A 19,493-nucleotide genomic window follows, 5' to 3' on the forward strand; every position below is an offset into this window, starting at 1 on the left:
AAAGGAAAGCAGAGACCACATAACACCAGTCTTGAAAGATCTACATTGGCTCCCATTATGTTTCCAAGCACAGTTCAAAGTGTTGGTGCTGACCTTTAAAGCCCTAAATGGCCTCGGTCCAGTATACCTGAAGGAGCGTCTCCACCCCCATCTTTCTGCCCGGACACTGAGGTCCAGTGCTGAGGGCCTTCTGGCGGTTCCCTCGTTGCGAACGCCCTCCCATCAGATGTCAAAGAGAAAACCACTTCCGCGCCTGCGACAGAGGTGGGCATCACGACTGAACTCTCGCGATGGGGCTGAGAGCTCAGCCCCTTCGCGATTGACTGTTCCTGCCTCCGTCATTCCAGGGCCGACCAATGAGGTCGGCTGGGGGCGGGACTTGCAGTCTTTAAACATCCCAGAGGCAGGAACTCTGCCTTTTGCCTCCTCGCTCGCCAGCGCAATTGGTTCGCCGTCCACCCGCCCTTTAGGCTAGGCTGACGCTGCTATGGACTTTGGTTGGTTGCCTGGTTGGCCAGGGGCCTGGTAGGACTTTTCCCACTTGGGCTAGCCAAGATGGGTTTTTTGCCTACCTCGTAGCAATTCGTCACAACTTTTGGTTTGGCGGTTAGGCATTGAAAATTTGCATAATAAGATGATGGGGGCAGGTTGTGTCATCAACTGCCCAAGAAATGGAGAAGTATTCCATTAAAGGTTTCCGGGGGTGGGGCTTGGTCCAGAGCCTGGTGAGGCCAGGGCCGTAAGGCACGCCCCTAACGGTGGCTACAGGAGGAGTTCCAGTAGATGTACATCATTGGGCTCCTTACTGGTGGTTAACTTCTCCCAGACTCCAACACACGGGTTGCAGTCAGATATAGTCGGTTAGGTTCCAATGCCTAAGCCGATACCACTCAACATCCGTAACCAATAAAGTTGTGGCCTTTTCGCCCACTTAAAATCTGTTCATTTGTGTCTTGTGTCTTATTTTTCACGGGGAAAGAGGGAAATTGCTACACAAAAACAGCTACCAGATTTTTAGAAGACATCTGAAGGCAGCCCTGTTTAGGAGGCTTTTAATGTTTAATAGATTCTTTTATTTCATTTTTCTGTTGGAAGCTGCCCAGAGTGGCTGGGGAAACCCAGCCAGATGGGCCGGGTATAAATAATAAATTATTATTATTATTATTATTATTATTATTATTATTATTATTATTATTATTATGTTTGGTGCCAACTTGGCTGCAGGAGTTGCTGGAAGGAGGTGTACAAAGCACCATCCAACTGCTGGGTTTATGTAGGATTTACTCCTTAGCCTTTTCTAGTTTTTTTTTTTTTTTTGCAGTGGTGGGGTGTGGAAGCCATGCGCTTTAAATGTATGGCTTGAATATGACCTTAATGTCAAACAATTCTTCTTAATACTGTAAGTGTAAGAGCATCCTAACATTAGCCTGATTTATTTGACTCCCAATATGAATCACTCCCCATAAAAATCTCAAAGGGATTTCCCTATAAAGTCATCAACAATGAAAACAATTCAAAACACTTCCAAACAAAACAAAACAAAAAAACCCAAAACCCCTCATATATACTAACAATTCAAAACAATTCCACATATTTAATTTTTAAAAGATCCAATAGACTTAAAAGGCTTTTTGAAAACAGAGTATCTCCAATAGGTGCTGAAAAGACAAAATAGATGGATGGCACTCTCCTGATATGTAACAGGAGGGAGTTCCTAATGGCAGGCACTGCCATGCTAAAAGCCCACTTCTTATACCACATGGAGTCAGCCTCTGGATAGGATGGTATTTGCAGGATGCCCCTTCTTACAGAGTGCAATGATTTGTTAGGTATACAGGCGGCAACTATTTTAGCCACGTCCAATTGATGTGCGATCACTGACATGATCACTGACCCACAGGATGTTTTGGACCCGGAAGAGGGTGGAATGGGAGCACTTAGGTGTGCTCTGCCAAAGCATGCAGGGGCCGTGAATGAACACACCCACCCACTCTGCAAAGTGGTCGCCACTTGTAATAAGGGGTTGACACAATCTTTTAAATATCTGTCACATTGTTATTTTTTGAAATGTGTGTAATTCAGAGCAAGTACTTGAGAACATATACATAATGATGTGATGGTTCCTTTTTGCCACTTGGGACTATTTTCATTTCTCTCCATCTTTTCTTTTCCAATTTAAAAATAAGCAAATTTGGAAGAAGAAAAAAGTGAAACTGTTCAGCAACCAACTATTGCATAGAATAGAATAGAATAGAACAGAAACTTTATTGTCATTGTACATAGTACAACGAAATTGAATGCCATCCCATAAAAAACAAAATAAAAACACAATTACAGCCACAGCCACACACACACACACACACACACACACACACACACACACACACAGGGTTCATATTATTTAGTTACAGCATTTAAGATGGGTATAGCTCTTGGATAGAAACTGTTTTTTAATCTATTCGTTCTTGATCTAATTGTTCTGTATCTCTTGCCCGAAGGCAACAGTGTAAAAAGACTATATCCAGGATGAGATGGATCCTGTAAAATATTATTTGCTTTTTTAAGGCAACGGGAGTTGTATAGTTCTTCCAGAGATGGGAGGGGATGACCGATAATCTTTTGGGCTGTGGTTATGACCTTCTGGAGCACTTTCCTATCCATGACTGTGCAGCTGGAAAACCAAGCACAGATACAGTATGTAAGAATGCTCTCTATGGAGCCTCAGTAGAAGGACACCAGCAGTCTCTCACTCAGCTTGTTCTTTTTTAAAAGTATGAGGAAATATATTCTCTGATGGGCCTTCTTCACCAGAGCAGTGGTACTGGCGCTCCAGGCCATACCCTGCTCGATGGTAACACCTAAGAACTTAAACACAGCCACCCTCTCCACCCGGTCCCCGCCAATATACAGGGGCTGAATGTCTGCCTTTTTCTTCAAGTAGTCCACCACCAGTTCCTTGGTCTTGACAGTATTAAGGACCAGATTATTATCTTCACACCAACCATAGAGCTGCTCCATCTCATCCCGATAGGCGGACTCATCCCCCCCCCCAAGAAATGAGCCCCACCACAGTGGTGTCATCAGCAAACTTGATTATTTTGTTGCTAGAGTGGTTAGCTGTACAGTCATACATGTAGAGGGTATAGAGCAGGGGACTCAACACACAACCCTGTGGGAAGCCGGTGTTAAGGCTAAGGGCTGTGGACATATATGACCCTATTCTAACCCTCTGGGAGCAGTCTGACAGAAAATTCAAAACCCAGAGACAAATGGAGTTAGAAAGTCCAAGCGCCTCTCGTTTGGACATCAGTCTATGGGGGAGGATAGTGTTAAAAGCAGAGCTAAAGTCCACAAACAGCAACCTCACATAACTCTTTCTGGAGGGGAAAGGGATGCAAGGCGCACCTAGGTATTCTAGCATCTTAATAGGTATGGCTCTTCAAGTGTGACCCCATGCTGTGTTCGTAACTAAGACATGCAATGTTGCACAGTTACCATTGCTGATAGGACATCCAGATGGGGCACTTCTGTCTTATCAGATTGTAGTCAATGGTTGTAGTGCTGGTAGTGGTTCCCCTTCCAAAAAGTCAGAGAGGAGTCTTCAAATGAAACTACTATCATTTTTATGGATCATCCTGGCATTTCTATCATCTGCTGAACACTCCATGGCTTTGGAGGGTAGGGTGAGGTAGATGTTGAAGAGAGAGAGAGAGAGAGAGAGAACAGATTTCCACAAGTGAGGAAGCTGTTGACATGAAACTCCACCTCTTTTAGACTTATTAAAATGAACTATAGGCAAGCACAGTTTCAAAACCTGAGGAAGCTGATTAAGCAGCTGATTAAGTCAATTAGGCTGCTTGGGGACTCCTCTCTCCTGTAGTATTGTTAGCTAGGAAGCCTAATAGGACAATTAGGATTAATTAAAATCAGCCTGATTGATTAGGACGTGTAAACCAGAGCATCAAGCTCACAAGAGAGGTTATGGGAATATTGAGGTGGCATGCTCTTTCTGGCATCTCAATATAACCAGTAAAATTCAAGGCTTGGGCCACCATTTAAAATGGCCCTTGAATTACCGTATCTCATTTCTCCATAGCCAGTTAAATGGCTCAAGCAGTTGTAGGTTCTTCTCAAATTGCAATACTCTATATGTGCTCTTATTTCCAAAACTGATTTTCCCAAAAGAACCTTGGGAGAGTGTCTATGTTTGTAAATCAAAACAAGAGTGCTGCAATATAAAATAGTTTTTTGTGTGTTTGTTTTTTAGGAAGATAAAAAGATTGTGTATAGGGCAATTGAATTGTAAGATACATTTCTCAGAATACTCTTTAAACAAATTATTGAAAGAAACCATTGGTTAAACAATGTGCTTCACTTGATAGCTATTGCCACTTTAGAAAATGTCTACTCTGGTTAACAATAACAGAATCTTCTGAAGGCTCAGAACTGATGATTGCTGATCTGTCATGTTTCTTCCCCAACTTTGCCCATGTGAAATTAACATCCCAAAATTATGCATGTTAATATTTCTGGAATCATTTGTACAGTAGTAGTACCCCAATAAGGATGCCTTGTGAGGTAGGCTATGGTCAGCCAGTGAACTTCATGGCTGTGTGGCAATTTGAACTCATGTCTCCTAGGTCCTAATAAAACACCCAGTCAGATGGGCAGGGCACACTGCTACTACTACTACTACAGTGGTGCCTCGACTTATGAATTTAATCCGTTCTGAAGGCACCTTCGTAGGTTGAAAAATTCGTGAGTCGAAAAGCGCCATTGGAAACGTGATTTCCCATAGGAATGCATTGGAAACGGAAAAATTCGTAAGTTGAAGCAACCCCATCTAAAAATTCATAAGTCGCAAAAACCCTATCTAAAACCGCCGCGGTTTCCGTTCGGATGTCGAGAAATTCATAAGCGTGTGGCCATTTGCCCCATTCATAAGTCGAAAAATCCGGTTGTCGAGTCGTTCGTGAGTTGACGTACCACTGTACTACTAATTCAGACTGCTTTGTTAAACAATCAAACAAACAAAATAAAGGGGCCAGCTGTAATTTGTTTTTGTAACTAGCATAGTAAGAAAAGTTTTCCTAAAAGGTGGCATATACATACATCAAATTAATTAATGGTATAGCATTCAGCTTGGTCCTGTGGAACATACTTAAATGAAATGCTAAGGACATTCAATGCTACACACTTTTCAGCTCTTGCCTCCCCAAGTCACGTTTTGATCAGGGCTCACTTTAGCAGGATTCCTGTTTTTCATCATCATTGCCAATTTATGAGAAGTAAGTCCAAAACAACAACAACATACTATGCAGCAAAGTCATAAGTACAGATTGGAATGCAATACACGGCGTAACTAGCAATGCCACTGGCTGAAGTAGATGTATTTACAAGGCAAGAAATGACCTGAATAGCTCCCCCAAAGTGACCCCTCCAATTTCAGATGGTTAATTGCCTCCTTTTCCTCACAACCACTGATCAAAATTTCACTACTACTGAGGCCCACTGGATTTTTTCTCCCAGCAAGCATTTAACATAAACTTGAACTGACTTTCCTGGTAGTTTGGTCAGTAAAGAGGGCAATCATTTGCTGACAAGCTGCAGGGTTACCATTGCAAAACAAAATAACATATCCCACAGAGGGATTGTTTTTATATTTCACAGAATGATGTACAGAATGTGTATCAGGACATTTATTTATTGCATTGATTTCCAACCTTTTTTCTCCATGCATTTTAAGGTGGTGTACATGTTCCCCTGCTTCCCATTTTATCCTCACAACAACCCTGTGAAGTAGGTCAGGCTGAAAGGCAGTGACTGGCCCGTGGTTATCTAATGAGCTTGCTGGCCGAGTGGGGATTTGAACCATGGTCTCTCAAGTCCTATTCTGTCACTATAACCAGTATACACCACATTGTTAATGCCAGAGGAAGCTCTCTCTCAGAAAAAAAGTTATGATATGGCAGGGGCTGATAAGCTATCATATATCAAGCAACTGTTTCAGATTTAATAAGGCTCCCTTGTCTCAGTAAACTAAGAATCACAAAGCAGTGAGACAATGGATGCTTTCTTGGAAATTATTTTTAGCCAATCATTCAAGTACATTTCCAATTGCAGATGTTGAAAAGCAAGTATTAATCATCTTCTGATTCATCCTCCTTACTTTAAGCCCTCTGTTATTTGAAGAATATTGTGTATATTGTCGCAAAGCCGCTGAAAAGTCATCAATCTGCCCAGCAATTCAAACAGTAGACTTTCTTTAAAGCAATCATTTTTAAAAGTTTTTTAAAGATAAAAGCAAACAACAACAAGTAGAGGCTGCTTGTTCCATGACTCACCCATATTACATAGCTTTAGTATTTAGCTTTTTGAACTGAATTATTTATTATTCCACCCTGCCTCTCTTTTTGCATGACACAGAATCATAGTATCATAAAATCATAGAACTGTAGAGTTGGAAGGGTCCCTGTGGCTTATCTGGTCCAACCCCCTGTGATGCAGGAATCTCAACTGAAGCATCCATGACAGATGGCCATCCAACCTCTGCTTATAAACCTCAATGAAAAGGAGTCCACTCTGCTCAATTAACTAGTGCTGCATCATACTGTTACTCATGTTAAGCTTGTGGTATTCTAAGACCCCTAGATCCTTTTCACTTGTACTACTGGCAAGCCAGATGTCCCCGTTCTTATATTTGTGCAGCTGGTTTTTCCTGGCTAAGTGTAGGACCTGCCATTTGTCCCTCTTGAAATTCATTTTTTTTTTACTTTTGGCCAGTGCTTTTTTTCTAAGGGGGGGGAGGTGCTATTACTCACTATGAAGTTATTAAAGTAAGGGCTTGTTTTTGTGTTGGCCATGGTACCAACCTTCACAGCCGCATTGCATGAAGTTCGACTAGATAACCCTTAGAGTACCTTCCAAGTTTGCAATTCCTCAAAGCTTCCCTCCCTCCCATCCTCATACTACCTGGGGCTCATAGCACTGGCTTTGGTGACTTCTGCTGCTTCTGTGCCTGCCCCGCCACAACCATCACGAGTGCCGCCAGCAAGGCAACCAGGTCGCGCAAAGCCAGATGATGTCAATAACCCATCACCACAAGTTGAATCAGAGCTCTCACAAATTCAGAGTGCTCTGTCACTCTGTTGTCTGCAATAATAAAACATTAAAAACCCATAGCTCTTGTTAACGCCACATACGCAAAATGTGCACAAACCTCTGTGTGTGTAAAATTGCAAACAGGTGCAGAAGTGGGGCAAAGTGAATTTAGACTGGGAAGATAAGAAAGTGAGAGTAAACAAATCTGATGGATTTATCTGTCCATAGTTGTATAGATGGCAGGACTGAAGCCATTTGACACTTGACTCTTCCGTTGAGACACAGCTTGGACTTTTCCAGCTCAGTTTGTTTAGTCACAATTTCCTCTAAGTGAACAATCAGAAGCTGAAAATATTTCAAATGATTCAGTGAGCACATTAAAATTTGCCTGCAGGAAGGAGTGCGGTTTTTAATTTGGCCTTCCCACTGTCTCACTGATGTATGCCTGTGGAGATGTGACACAGGAGTTCTGAATGCTAAATAAAGCAGTCAGAGCAGAAGAGCCACTGCAGTCACTCTCTGTGATGTTATCGCTCTACCCCCCCCCCCGCTATCTGAGGCCTCTTTGCTTGCCTGCTCTTCTGTTCTGTTGCTCAGATTGCCAAAAGGAATAAGATAATGCATGACTGGCAGCCAGCAGCATGGAGTGAGGATTGCCACTTGTCACATTGCAGCTACTGTCTTCCAAAGGAGAGAGTGTGGGGAGGTAATCCACTTTAAGAAAAACTGTAAAATGGTGCATGTTTCCAAAGTATGCAATTTAGATACTGAAAAAGCAAAGGAAATGATATTGTAGCAGCTGTTCCAACTAGGGGCTCCTCTAGGCAACTCTGTGTATTGAGAATTGGTCGCAGAAAACTTACACAGAGGTTAGATTAGCAAAAGCATCATTTGTTCTGATTTGTTTGTAGGCCAGTTATTTTACAATGGGCATTCATTCTGAATTCATCCTGTTCCACCTGCAAGGTGTTCACGTTTTCCTGTTACCCATTTGTCCATACCACACTTTTCTATGCACCCACCAGCACTTTCTCTTCCATCTTTCTCCCAGGATCCAGTGGTAGAGGAAGGGGGGGTAGGCTGCCCCGGGTGCCAGCCAAGAGGGGTGACATTGCCGCGGGCAGGCGCTTCCGCCTTGGGATGCTTGCCTGGGCGGGTGCCTCCCCCTTGGGACACTTGCTCGGGTGGGTGCCGCCCCCCTTGGGACGCTTGCTCAGGCAGGCGGTGCCCTCTTGGGATGATCGCTCAGGTGGGCACTGCCCCCTTAGGATGCTCGCTTGGGCGGGCACCTCCCCCTTGGGATGCTTGCAAGTGCGACGTGCCTCCCCACCCTGGGTACCGAAGCCCCTTTCTCCGTGGCTGCCAAGATCCACTAGAGTGACTAAGTCCTTTAAAGTGAATTAAAGTGAAGCCATAAACCTAAAGTTCCAGTGTGCGCTTGATTTCCTTCCACAAAATACCTGAAGTCTGGAAGACCCCTGTCCCCTCTAGAGAGTCACTTTTTTGTATTCCTTTTTGGCAAATCTCTGCATTTTATTTCTTTATCTAACCTTAATCCATTCTCTGGATGGGGGAATCAGTCATGCTAATTACTTACCTTGCAGGGGAAACACCTTGATCGTGAAGGAGGTTTTCCCAGGGTGAGGCTCATCCATTGCACTTCGGGTGTGCCGACCCCTGCGATTTCCCCTAACGTGGAAAACTCAACTGCATAATGGTTTTAGGGATGCATTTTCTGCATCAATGTGGATTTCCATTGTGTAATAAGGTAGAACCTAGACCCCACCAAACAATATGTGAGCCTGTGGTGTCAGATGTAGTGTGCTTAATGGTGTCCACAGCCAGAAAATACTTAATTCAGAGGAAGTAGATCTTCTCTGTGTATTAAATGTTTGCCCCTGCACCTGCATATTGAGTAAACAACACCATTTCTGCTCCTGTAATAAGCTATTATATTCCTTTTCAATTACAAGCAATTACTACAAAAACTACCCTTTTACAGTAAGAATGTTATCTCCCCCAAACTTCATTATTTGGTTTGTGTCAACCAAATAACGCAGTTCCCTAACCATTTGTCTATGAACAAATGATGGGATGTTTTACTGCCCCAATCCACTCATATTGGCTGAGTTAATGCATTTGTGGAACATTCCATGCCACAGATAGTTTTTGGTTTGCTTGTTTCCAGGAGGAAAATGGTAAGTAGTTGCTGGCTCTAATATGGGGACATTGGCAGTTCACAATATTTGACAATGGTCTAAGAGGACTACCAGCCTTTCTACTTGTGTGTAAATTGCACAATGAAAAGTGAACTTGGGGTGAGAGTCTTACACCACAAAATTGGATGAAGGTTAAAAGCATTATTGAACGACTTAATATTTTAAAAATCTTTAAGCAGTGTGCACAATGTACAATATAATAACAATATCCATTTAAAAAATGACCTAAAACCAATAAAACAATATAAAAGCAATATAAAAGCTAGTAGATCATTTACAACAGTCAGAGTCCAATCGTATGAGTCTGGGAAAGCCTGGAGACTGGATTTTTCTGCTCTGCAAATTTAGAGGAGGGGGTATTTTAAGAAACTCTCTGTCCCACCTTTGTTTATTCTTTATTCTAATGAAAATATCAGATTAATTGGGGAGGAGGGCGATGTGCACCACTCCACTCCCTAAAATGGAGGAAAAAAATATGGCCAAGTATTTCAGCCCAAGACAAAAGGTATTAAATACCCCGTCTACCCAAACCTACTTGCTTCCTTCTAGATTATCTCCAAATGAATTCTAACCTCTTTGGCATCTGTCTGTCTTTAGAGATTATGGAATGCTCCTCCAGAGGTGAAGTCAAACTGCCAAAGAATCACAGCTCCTGCTGTGGCTGCAGAGACTGGAGACTTGTAACTTTTGGCCACCAATCTTGTTAAAATTGTGTGTTCCCTGACTTCTTCCTACTCTGCTTGTAGTCTACTGATATTATGACTTTCTCATAAGCACTGCACCCTTCTGATATCTCCTCTGTCATTTCTGCCTTCTCCGAAACATCTGTTTTCAACACTTCCCTATTCTCAGCTTCTTCTTTTGTTTGCTTTGCTACCCCACTCACCTGCTCAACCTTGAGCTCTGGCTTTCTTGCCTCTAGTTGATATGTTCATTTGGATTGGATATTGTGAGGGACAGGGGATATCGCGAAGTCCCTCCCCTCCTGAGTTCAAGCCCGTCCCCGAGCAAAGGGGAAAGCAGGGAGAGTTCCGATTCCAGTGGGGAAGCAGGAAGTCGTGTCCGAGGCTCAGGCAAGGTAGAGGAGCCAGGGTCCCAGGTGGGACAGGAAGGGGCAAGCAAGGGGGGAAGACCCATCCCCCCAACTCCAGAATTACGCAGGAAGAGGAGGGGCAAGAGGATGGGTCTGCCAAAGCTTTTGTGTTGGAGAAAGACGCGCCAAAAGCCATTAGGAGGTTCTGAAACCGACTGACCACATCACTCCGTGTAAATAGCAATGACTTGAGCACTGTAAATACGCAGCACCAATAAAAGAATAAAATGCAGAGCTGCGTGGCGTCGTTACTCTGAAGTAGTCCACTCCGGCCACCGTGACAGCAACCTCCTAATCATTTTTGGGCTACTTTGGAGTTGCCGGGATGAGCGTGTCAGAGGCGGAGAAGTGGCGGCAGATCGCGGAGCAAGCCCAGCTAGAACTGCAGCAGCTGTCGCTGCAGGCGCAGGGAGAATTGAAGGCAGCTAAAGAGGAGACTAAGAAGGTCCAGGACGACCGGCTACAACTTGCGGAACAGGTGAGAGAGCTTCAGGAAAAAGAGCAGCAATTAAGGGCGGTGGCGGTAGACCTCCAAAACAAGCTGGATGCAGAGAAAAACAAGGCGGGAGGGGCACCCCAAGTCCAAGTGCTGCCAGGAAGGAGAGCTGGGACCCTAGTTAGCAAGTTCAATGGAGACCCGAAGGAATTTCAAGGCTTTGAGACTGAGATTGTGTATGCTCTTGAGCTGCACCACGATGAGTTCCCTGATGATGAGCACAGAGTAGCGTTTATTGTGGAGCACCTTACCGGGGCAGCCAGGGAGTGGCTAAGACCGTTAATTGCAACAAGGAATCCTTGCATGAAGAATGTCAAACTATTTCTAGAAGGTTTGAAAACGATGTATTCGTCCGATAGTCATATGGACCAGACTAAGGAGGAACTTCATAATTTACGCCAAGGAAATATGACAGTTCGCGCGTATTGGGCGAAATTCACCATGCTGGTGCACAGATTGGGGTGGGAACTGGGGTCCCCCCCAATGCAAGCGGCGTTCTACTTGGGGTTGCATGAGGAGGTGAAGGATGAGCTCTCGAGAGGTCCAAAGCCCAGTGATATGGATCAGCTGAGCAAAGCGGCTCTGGCGGTGGGGGTGAGACAGGAATCCCGGTGGAGCGACAAACAAGCAACGCGCGCAAAGCGGGCTTGGTTCCCACGGTCGCAGGAGAAACCACTCCCCCAACAACCCTTTCAAGCCACGCCTGGGGCCAGCCAGGACCAGGAACCCATGCAGATTGATAGCGCGCGCGCGCGGGCTTTTCAAACCCCAGCGGCGCCAAGACGCAAGGAGGGAAAGGGCGGGAATTGCTTTCTCTGCAACTCCCCCCAGCATCTCGTCAGAGACTGCCCACATCGCAGGGAGTGGCAAGGAAGGGCGGGAACGGTGGTGCCCTCCCCCACTGACGCAGCACCACAGCAGGGAAACGGGAAAGCCTGGCTGCAGGAGACAAGGGGCAGCAGCCAGGCACAGTCAGCAGACAACAGCCCCAGCCCACCCACCCGCACAGAGAGGAGCAGAGCCAGCCCACCCCTCCCAGAGCAGGAGTGGTTCTAGAAGTCACGCTAACGCTCCCAAATGGCTATCCCCTGACAGTCCTTGCCTTAATTGACAGTGGTGCCTCAGCGAACTTCTTCTCGAGAAACTTTGCAGAAGAGCACCAGATCCAGCTTCTGCAGCTGGATTTTCCCCTTCACGTGGCAACCATTGACGGCAGAGAGCTGCTGGGGGGGGCCATCACTCATCAAACCCCCCCCATGAGAATGACGGTGGGAAGGCACTCAGAGACACTGGCATTCAACGTCACCACCATCTCAGACCCCCCCATCGTCTTGGGCATGAGCTGGCTGGCGCGCCACGACCCCTCCATCAGTTGGCACCAGAGATGCATCACTTTTGGATCGGACTTTTGCCTGGAACATTGCATGCAGCACCAACCAGGGGAGGGGCCTCCGATAGCCACGGTGGCCACCATGCACGTCAAAGGGGGTGAGGCGATACCCAAGCCGTACTGGGACCTGCAGGAGGTCTTCAGCGAAGCGGAGTCCGACCACCTACCCCCACACAGGCCTTTTGACTGCCAGATCAACCTGGTGCCAGGGGCAACTATACCCCCAGCCAAGCTGTACGCCATGTCAGACCAGGAACTGGAGGATCTGCGCGCTTTCATCGACAAGAACCTCAAGCGGGGGTTCATCAGAGAAAGCAAGGCAGCAGGGGGCAGCCCGGTCTTCTGGGTGGACAAGAAAGACACGCAACAGCGCCGCCTGGTGGTGGATTTTAGACGGCTGAATTCGGTGACAGAGCCAGTGGCTTTCCCCATGCCCAGAGTGGATGATCTCCTGACAGCAGCACGCAGGGGCAAGATTTTCACCAAGCTAGACCTGAGGGGGGCGTACAACTTGATCAGGATCCGGGAAGGCGATGAATGGAAGACCACGATGTTCACGCCTCTGGGCTCTTTTGAATATCTGGTGATGCCCTTCGGGTTGCAAGGGGGCTCAGCCTGCTTCCAGGCCTTCATGCACCACGTCCTGGGGTCCCTCCTCTTCAAGAACTGCCTGGTCTTTCTGGATGACATCCTTATCTATTCCAATGACCCAGTGCAGCATGTGAAAGATGTCAGGGAAGTGTTGCAGCGCCTGAAGGAGAACCACCTGTATGTGAAGCTGGAGAAGTGCAAGTTTCACACCAAGGAGGTGGACTTCCTGGGCTACAAGCTGTCAGACAAGGGGCTGGCGATGGACAAGGACAAGGTGCAGGCCATCCTGGACTGGCACAGCCCCAGGACGCGCAAAGATGCCCAACGCCTACTAGGCTTCGCCAACTTCTACAGGAAGTTCATCAAGAACTTCTCTCGCGTTACGGCTCCCATCACTGACTGCCTGAGAGGCAAGCAGAAGTTCAGGTGGACACCAGAGGCGCAAGCAGCGTTCGAAAGCCTCAAGAGGGTGTTCGCCTCGGACCAGAACCTGTTCCACGTGGTCCAGGACGCGCCCCTACGCATTGAGACAGATGCTTCTGAGAAAGCTGTGGGCGCCATTTTGTTGCAACTGGACACCAACAGGGAGTGGAGACCCTGTGCCTTCTTCTCCAGGAAGTTGACACAGCCCGAGCGCAACTACACCGTGTTTGACAAAGAACTTCTTGCGATCCACGCTGCGTTCAAACATTGGAGACACTTCCTGGTGGGCGCCAAGCACCCCATCCAGGTGTGCACAGACCACAAGAACCTGGAGTTCTGGAGAACTGCCAGGGTGCTCAACCAGCGGCAGATACGGTGGGCAGAGTTCTTCTCGTACTTCAACTTCTCCATACACTACATCCCGGGAGAGCAGAACGTCAGGGCGGATGCCCTCTCCCGCAAGCCAGAGTACATGGAGGAGGAGGAGCCACCAGCCCCAAGGCACATTTTCCCCCCGTCGGCATGGTCCTGCGGAGCAGCAGTGGTGAGCGAGGCAGAACTCACAGCACTGACGGCAGCGGATGACTTTGCCAACCGCATCTTCAGAGAACTGAGAGGGGGGAGGGAGCAGGCAAAAGACTTTGCAGAACGCAGAGGGCTGCTTTTCTACAAGGGGGCACTGTACCTGCCCACCACCCAGCTCAGACGTACGGTCCTCAAACAGATGCACGACAACCCAACGGCGGGGCATTTTGGAAGGGACAAGACCACTCACCTAGTCAGGAGACACTTCTGGTGGCCAGGGGTGAGGGAAGATGTTCGAGACTATGTACGGGGCTGTGACACCTGCCAGCGGGCAAAGGTGGTCAGAGCAGCGCCACCAGGGTTGCTGGAGCCCTTAGCCACGCCACACAGGCCGTGGGAAGTGCTGTCCATGGACTTCATCACAGATCTGCCTTCTTCCCGGGGTAAGACCGCAGTGTTGGTGGTGGTGGACCTCATGTCCAAAATGTGCCACTTTATACCGTGTGCCAGGGCAGTCTCTGCAGAAGAGACAGCCAAACTGTTTGTTGATCACGTTTTCAGACTGCATGGATTACCTTTAAGGGTTATTTCGGATCGTGGCCGCCAATTTGTTTCCAGGTTCTGGCGGCGGCTCATGAACCTCCTGCAGGTGGAGGTCAGCTTGTCGACGGCTAGACACCCGCAGACCAACGGACAAGCGGAGAGGGTCAACGCCATTCTGCAGCAGTACCTGAGATGCTACGTCAGCCAGAGGCAAACGGACTGGGTGGATCGCCTGCCACTAGCAGAATTTGCCTACAACAATGCAGTGCACGTCTCCACAGGGGTGTCGCCCTTTAAGGCCAATTACGGGCGCGACCTCAGATCTTTCCCAGAGAGGGAGGGGGAGGAGGAGGAGGAGGGCCCACAGGCTGAGGATTGGGCAGAGGAACTGGAGACGGTGCACCAGCAGCTCAGAGAACACTTGGAGAGGGCCAAGGAAGCGTACAAAAAGGGGGCAGATCGCCACAGGCGACTAGGGGAGGTCATCAGGGTGGGGGACAAGGTGTGGTTGTCCTCGGAGGGCCTTCCCACCAGAGGGAGGTGCAAAAAGCTGGCACCCAAAAGGCTGGGCCCCTTCACGGTCACGCAACAGGTCAACCCGGTGGCATACAGGCTGGCACTGCCAGAGGACATGAGGGTGCATCCAGTGTTTCATAGATCGCTGCTGTCGCCGTACAGGGAAAGCAGCAGGCTCCGAGACAGCGAACAAACCCCCGAGGGAGGGGGGGAGAGGGAAGGCAGGAAGCAACTCAATGAGGCCACGGCCATCCTGGATTCAAGGTGGGGGGTGGGGGGACTGGAGTACCTCATGGCATGGGAGGATGCTCCACCGTCCCAGAATGAATGGGTCCCAGCCACTCAGATACAGGAGGAATTCTTGGTGGAAGAATTTCACGCCCTCTTTCCCCACAGACCCAAGCCCTGGCACATGGAAAGGGAGGGGGAGGAGGAGGAGGCACGGGAGAGCAGCTCACCATGGCGCTGGGAAGCGGAGTTTGAGGAACCAGAGGATGAGGTATGGGTGTCACCGAGATCCACCCAGTCAGAGGAAGGAGCAGATTGGCAGAACGTTTTTACCCCCACCAGCTCTGACGCCACGGACTTTTTGGGATTCCCGTCCGCCCAGGCGGAAGGGGGGGGCTCGCAGGACTGGGGGGAGGTATTCACACCAACGGGCTCGGAGAGCACTGAGTTCTTAGGCTTCCAGTCGTCACCGACACATGGGGGGGGCCTGGGGAGGGGTGAAGGAGAGCTTGGGAGGGGGGTGGATGTGAGGGACAGGGGATATCGCGAAGTCCCTCCCCTCCTGAGTTCAAGCCCGTCCCCGAGCAAAGGGGAAAGCAGGGAGAGTTCCGATTCCAGTGGGGAAGCAGGAAGTCGTGTCCGAGGCTCAGGCAAGGTAGAGGAGCCAGGGTCCCAGGTGGGACAGGAAGGGGCAAGCAAGGGGGGAAGACCCATCCCCCCAACTCCAGAATTACGCAGGAAGAGGAGGGGCAAGAGGATGGGTCTGCCAAAGCTTTTGTGTTGGAGAAAGACGCGCCAAAAGCCATTAGGAGGTTCTGAAACCGACTGACCACATCACTCCGTGTAAATAGCAATGACTTGAGCACTGTAAATACGCAGCACCAATAAAAGAATAAAATGCAGAGCTGCGTGGCGTCGTTACTCTGAAGTAGTCCACTCCGGCCACCGTGACAGATATGTTCATTTGGATTGTCATACAGCTAAGCACCTGTGCAGGAAAACAAAAGATCTGGCTTGTTTTTATGCTATTTTTCATGTTAAATTCATGAAATAAATAAAAAAGGTAAGCATGTGATTTCCATAGGATCAGTGGGAATTTGAAGTACACATCTTTAGCAGGAACCTGACATTCTCTTTATTCTCCCCTACCTCCTTTCTATGTCTTTGTACAAGCAATATAACTACACCACCCACCTGGTCCCAATCTTTGACACGTCTTTTCTACTTTGATGGTCTAGTAAGGTTTGTCACTCTGTCTTGACCCTTCTATCCTTCCCCTCAAGGCCTTGCCTTGCTCCGCCCAGTGATAAAAATGTCACATGACTATCACCCCTCCTTTGATCTCATAAATTTAGTCTTTATCTTCACCATAGCACTATCTTTCTCTCTCCTACTATTTCCACACTTCATACAAACCACTGTTGCTTCCCTCCCACCATACTGGACAATACACAGGCAACATTGGGTTGAATCCAGATTTAACCATCTATAGAGTAGACTCACTAATCAGTGAGAATTAAATCAAACATTACCAATTTAAATCCAACGTGAAGCCGGGTTGAAATGGGTCTAGGTGATCAGTTTCATCTGAGCATACCTCAGCCACCATATACTTTCCATCACCAAAAGAGCGGCATTAGCCAATGGATGGAAGCTATTCAATGCCCCAGTGTCAAGCAGAGCTTTCTTAAGAAAGGGGGATGCATCAATGCCTTTTTCAGGGCCATTGATACCATCATTTTCTGAAAGGTGGCATTTATCACCCCATGCACCTAGCTAATCTCATGTGACTGTATCTTAAAAGCTAGTGTGGGCAAGGGTCAATAGTAAAAGCATTAGGACCTGTACCTGTAGATGGCCAAAAAAGAAAAATACAACCAGCCATTCAAAATAGTATCCATCATGGATAAAGGTAAAGGAAAAGGGACCCCTGACCGTTAGGTCCAGTCGTGAATGACTCTGGGGTTGCAGCGCTCATCTCACTTTACTGGCTGAGGGAGCCGGCGTACAGATTCTGGGTCATGTGGCCAGCATGACTAAGCCACTTCTGGCGAAACCAGAGCAGTGCACAGAAACACCGTTTACCTTCCCGCCAGAGCAGTAACTATTTATCTACTTGCACTTTGACATGTTTTTGAACTGCTAGGTTGGCAGGAGCAGGGACCAAGCAACGGGAGCTCACCCCATTATGGGGATTCGAACCGCCGACCTTCTGATCAGCAAGTTCTAGGCTCTGTGGTTTAGACCACAGCGCCACCTGTGTCCCCTATCCATGATGGATACTATTATGCATTAGAGCAGTGGTTCAAACTGGTGGTCTGTGGACTCCAGCGGGTCTGCAAAACCCACCCAGGCAGTCCATGGCAACATTCACATAGCAAAAACTACCATAGAGATATCAAAAATTTCAAAAGTAGTGGGTTTTGAAAGGCAGGGGGTCAGCAGTACTTAGCTAATTGGGAACCACTGCAATAGAGTGAAGTAAACATATTAGAATAATATCAAACTGAATGTTATAGGTTGTTTTCTTTGGCAGGGGGAAGCACTGTTTGGAGTATTTATTCCCCCCCTAAGAAAGAGAGCACTGAACTGGTCAGGAAATGAATCAGAATGCAATGATTGCTGTGAGATTTGTTTCTTATCCTTGTAAACAAAGCTTCTTTATATACAGTAATTGGCATTTTGTTTCAAATGCACCCCAGAAAACATAATGGTATGTGGCTAATGAAATCAATATCTGCCTGCTAGTGTCTGGGCTCCCCCATCACCTCCCACTGTGCTACAGTCCTTCCCATAGGTCATTTCTCTGACAAAGGAATGGCAGGATGCATTTTGCTACCAAACTGAGGCCCATGAATCTGTTTGCAACTACCAGCCAAATTGTGCACTTCTCTGAATTTTGAAATGCCTCATCATTGCATAAAAACAATGCACTAGAATATATATTTTACATAAAAAGTGTGTACAAAATGTGTCTTTTACTGCTGAATGCCTTGAAAAATGTGTATTTTATATAAAAAGTGCACACACAATATGTACAATGGTGCAAAATGAGATAGAACTTTCGTATGATTGAGAGCCAATGTGAATGAAACAAAATTATCTGCTCCATTCATCCTATTCTGAAGCACTCAAAACAGGGCACGAAATGAGGTTCTTAGGATGTGGGCAGGTTTGTAAGTCAACTACCTCCTGGAATTGTGATAAGAGCAAACACAATAATTAGTCTGAAACTCTTTTCAAGTTAGAAAGAGCTGTACAAATGGTAGCTGTAGCTGTTGTCGGTTGTTACCAGTGGTATAATTTGCTAAAAGCCAAATTACAAATCATGAATGTTCACTAGTAGCCTTCATTCCCACAGTCAGTGTGTGCAATTTATTTTCAAAACATTTCTTGCACACAACGGAGAAAGGAAATCAATATCACTGAGCCACTGTCTGCTATCCTTTGCCCAGATTATTTCCATTGTCTACACTGCAAACAAAGACAGGTTGCCCTACTTACTTCCTATAATTTATATCTTATTTGTAGACTGTGGTGGGAAGAACAAGAGATGATTAGAAATCCAGGGTTTGGTTTTTTTTTGGTTTTTTTTAAAGTGCAACTCAGGGGACTCCTATTATTGAAAGTGATCTAATTTTTCAGTTCTTAGAAGCTGCTTATGTCTCAAAGCTCAGCCTGACAATACCCTTGGTAGGTATTAGTGCAGGCATAGGATTCAACCTTTTAAGATTGAGGGTTTTGTGAAATGCAGTGACATCAGTAATGAAACACATGTTAAAACAAAATCCCAGATAATGGTGTGATGATACTCCCAGGGGTGTGACTCCAGGCTGGGCACTTATTTGTAAATGACACTGAAGTATTATGGTTCACCACCAGTTCTTATCTGGCCCCCTCTGACTGCAGATAGTACTTTTCTGAAAGGATTTAAATAGTGCATGTTTCCTATTTGCTTTATTCCATTTTAAGCATACAATCCCAGGTACACATACTAAGACATGTGTTGAACTATATGCAGTAGGATTTTTCATTCTTTATCTGGAATGTTGATAATGTTCCATCCATGGGGGGGGGGGCAGTCTCAAGGATAATATATTAATTGTACCATGACAGAAACACACACAAATAAACAATACAAAGCAGTTGTTTTGATCTATTCAGCCTGACCTTTAGATGGGTTTAATTCCTCTATAGTGGATTAGAGATTTCAGTTTATTAACAAAATTAATCATTATATAGATTTAGACCTGACATTTGTGTTATTGACATTCTGGACTCATGCTAATGCGAACTGACGGTATCTTATTTGGTTACTCAGGACTTGTCTCTTCAGAAGTAACTTGAGGTGTGGAAAGCTGATTTGCT

At 46.6% G+C, this 19,493-nt stretch overlaps 1 pseudogene; it reads left to right on the top strand.

Moving 5' to 3' along the window:
• The first annotated feature begins 8,690 nt into the window (after nucleotides 1-8,690).
• LOC118078280 (U1 spliceosomal RNA) lies at nucleotides 8,691-8,844 on the top strand (annotated as a pseudogene).
• Nucleotides 8,845-19,493: the final 10,649 nt, after the last annotated feature.

Source organism: Zootoca vivipara, chromosome Z, assembly GCF_963506605.1.
Source record: "Zootoca vivipara chromosome Z, rZooViv1.1, whole genome shotgun sequence".
Classification (NCBI taxonomy): Eukaryota; Metazoa; Chordata; class Lepidosauria; order Squamata; family Lacertidae; genus Zootoca; species Zootoca vivipara.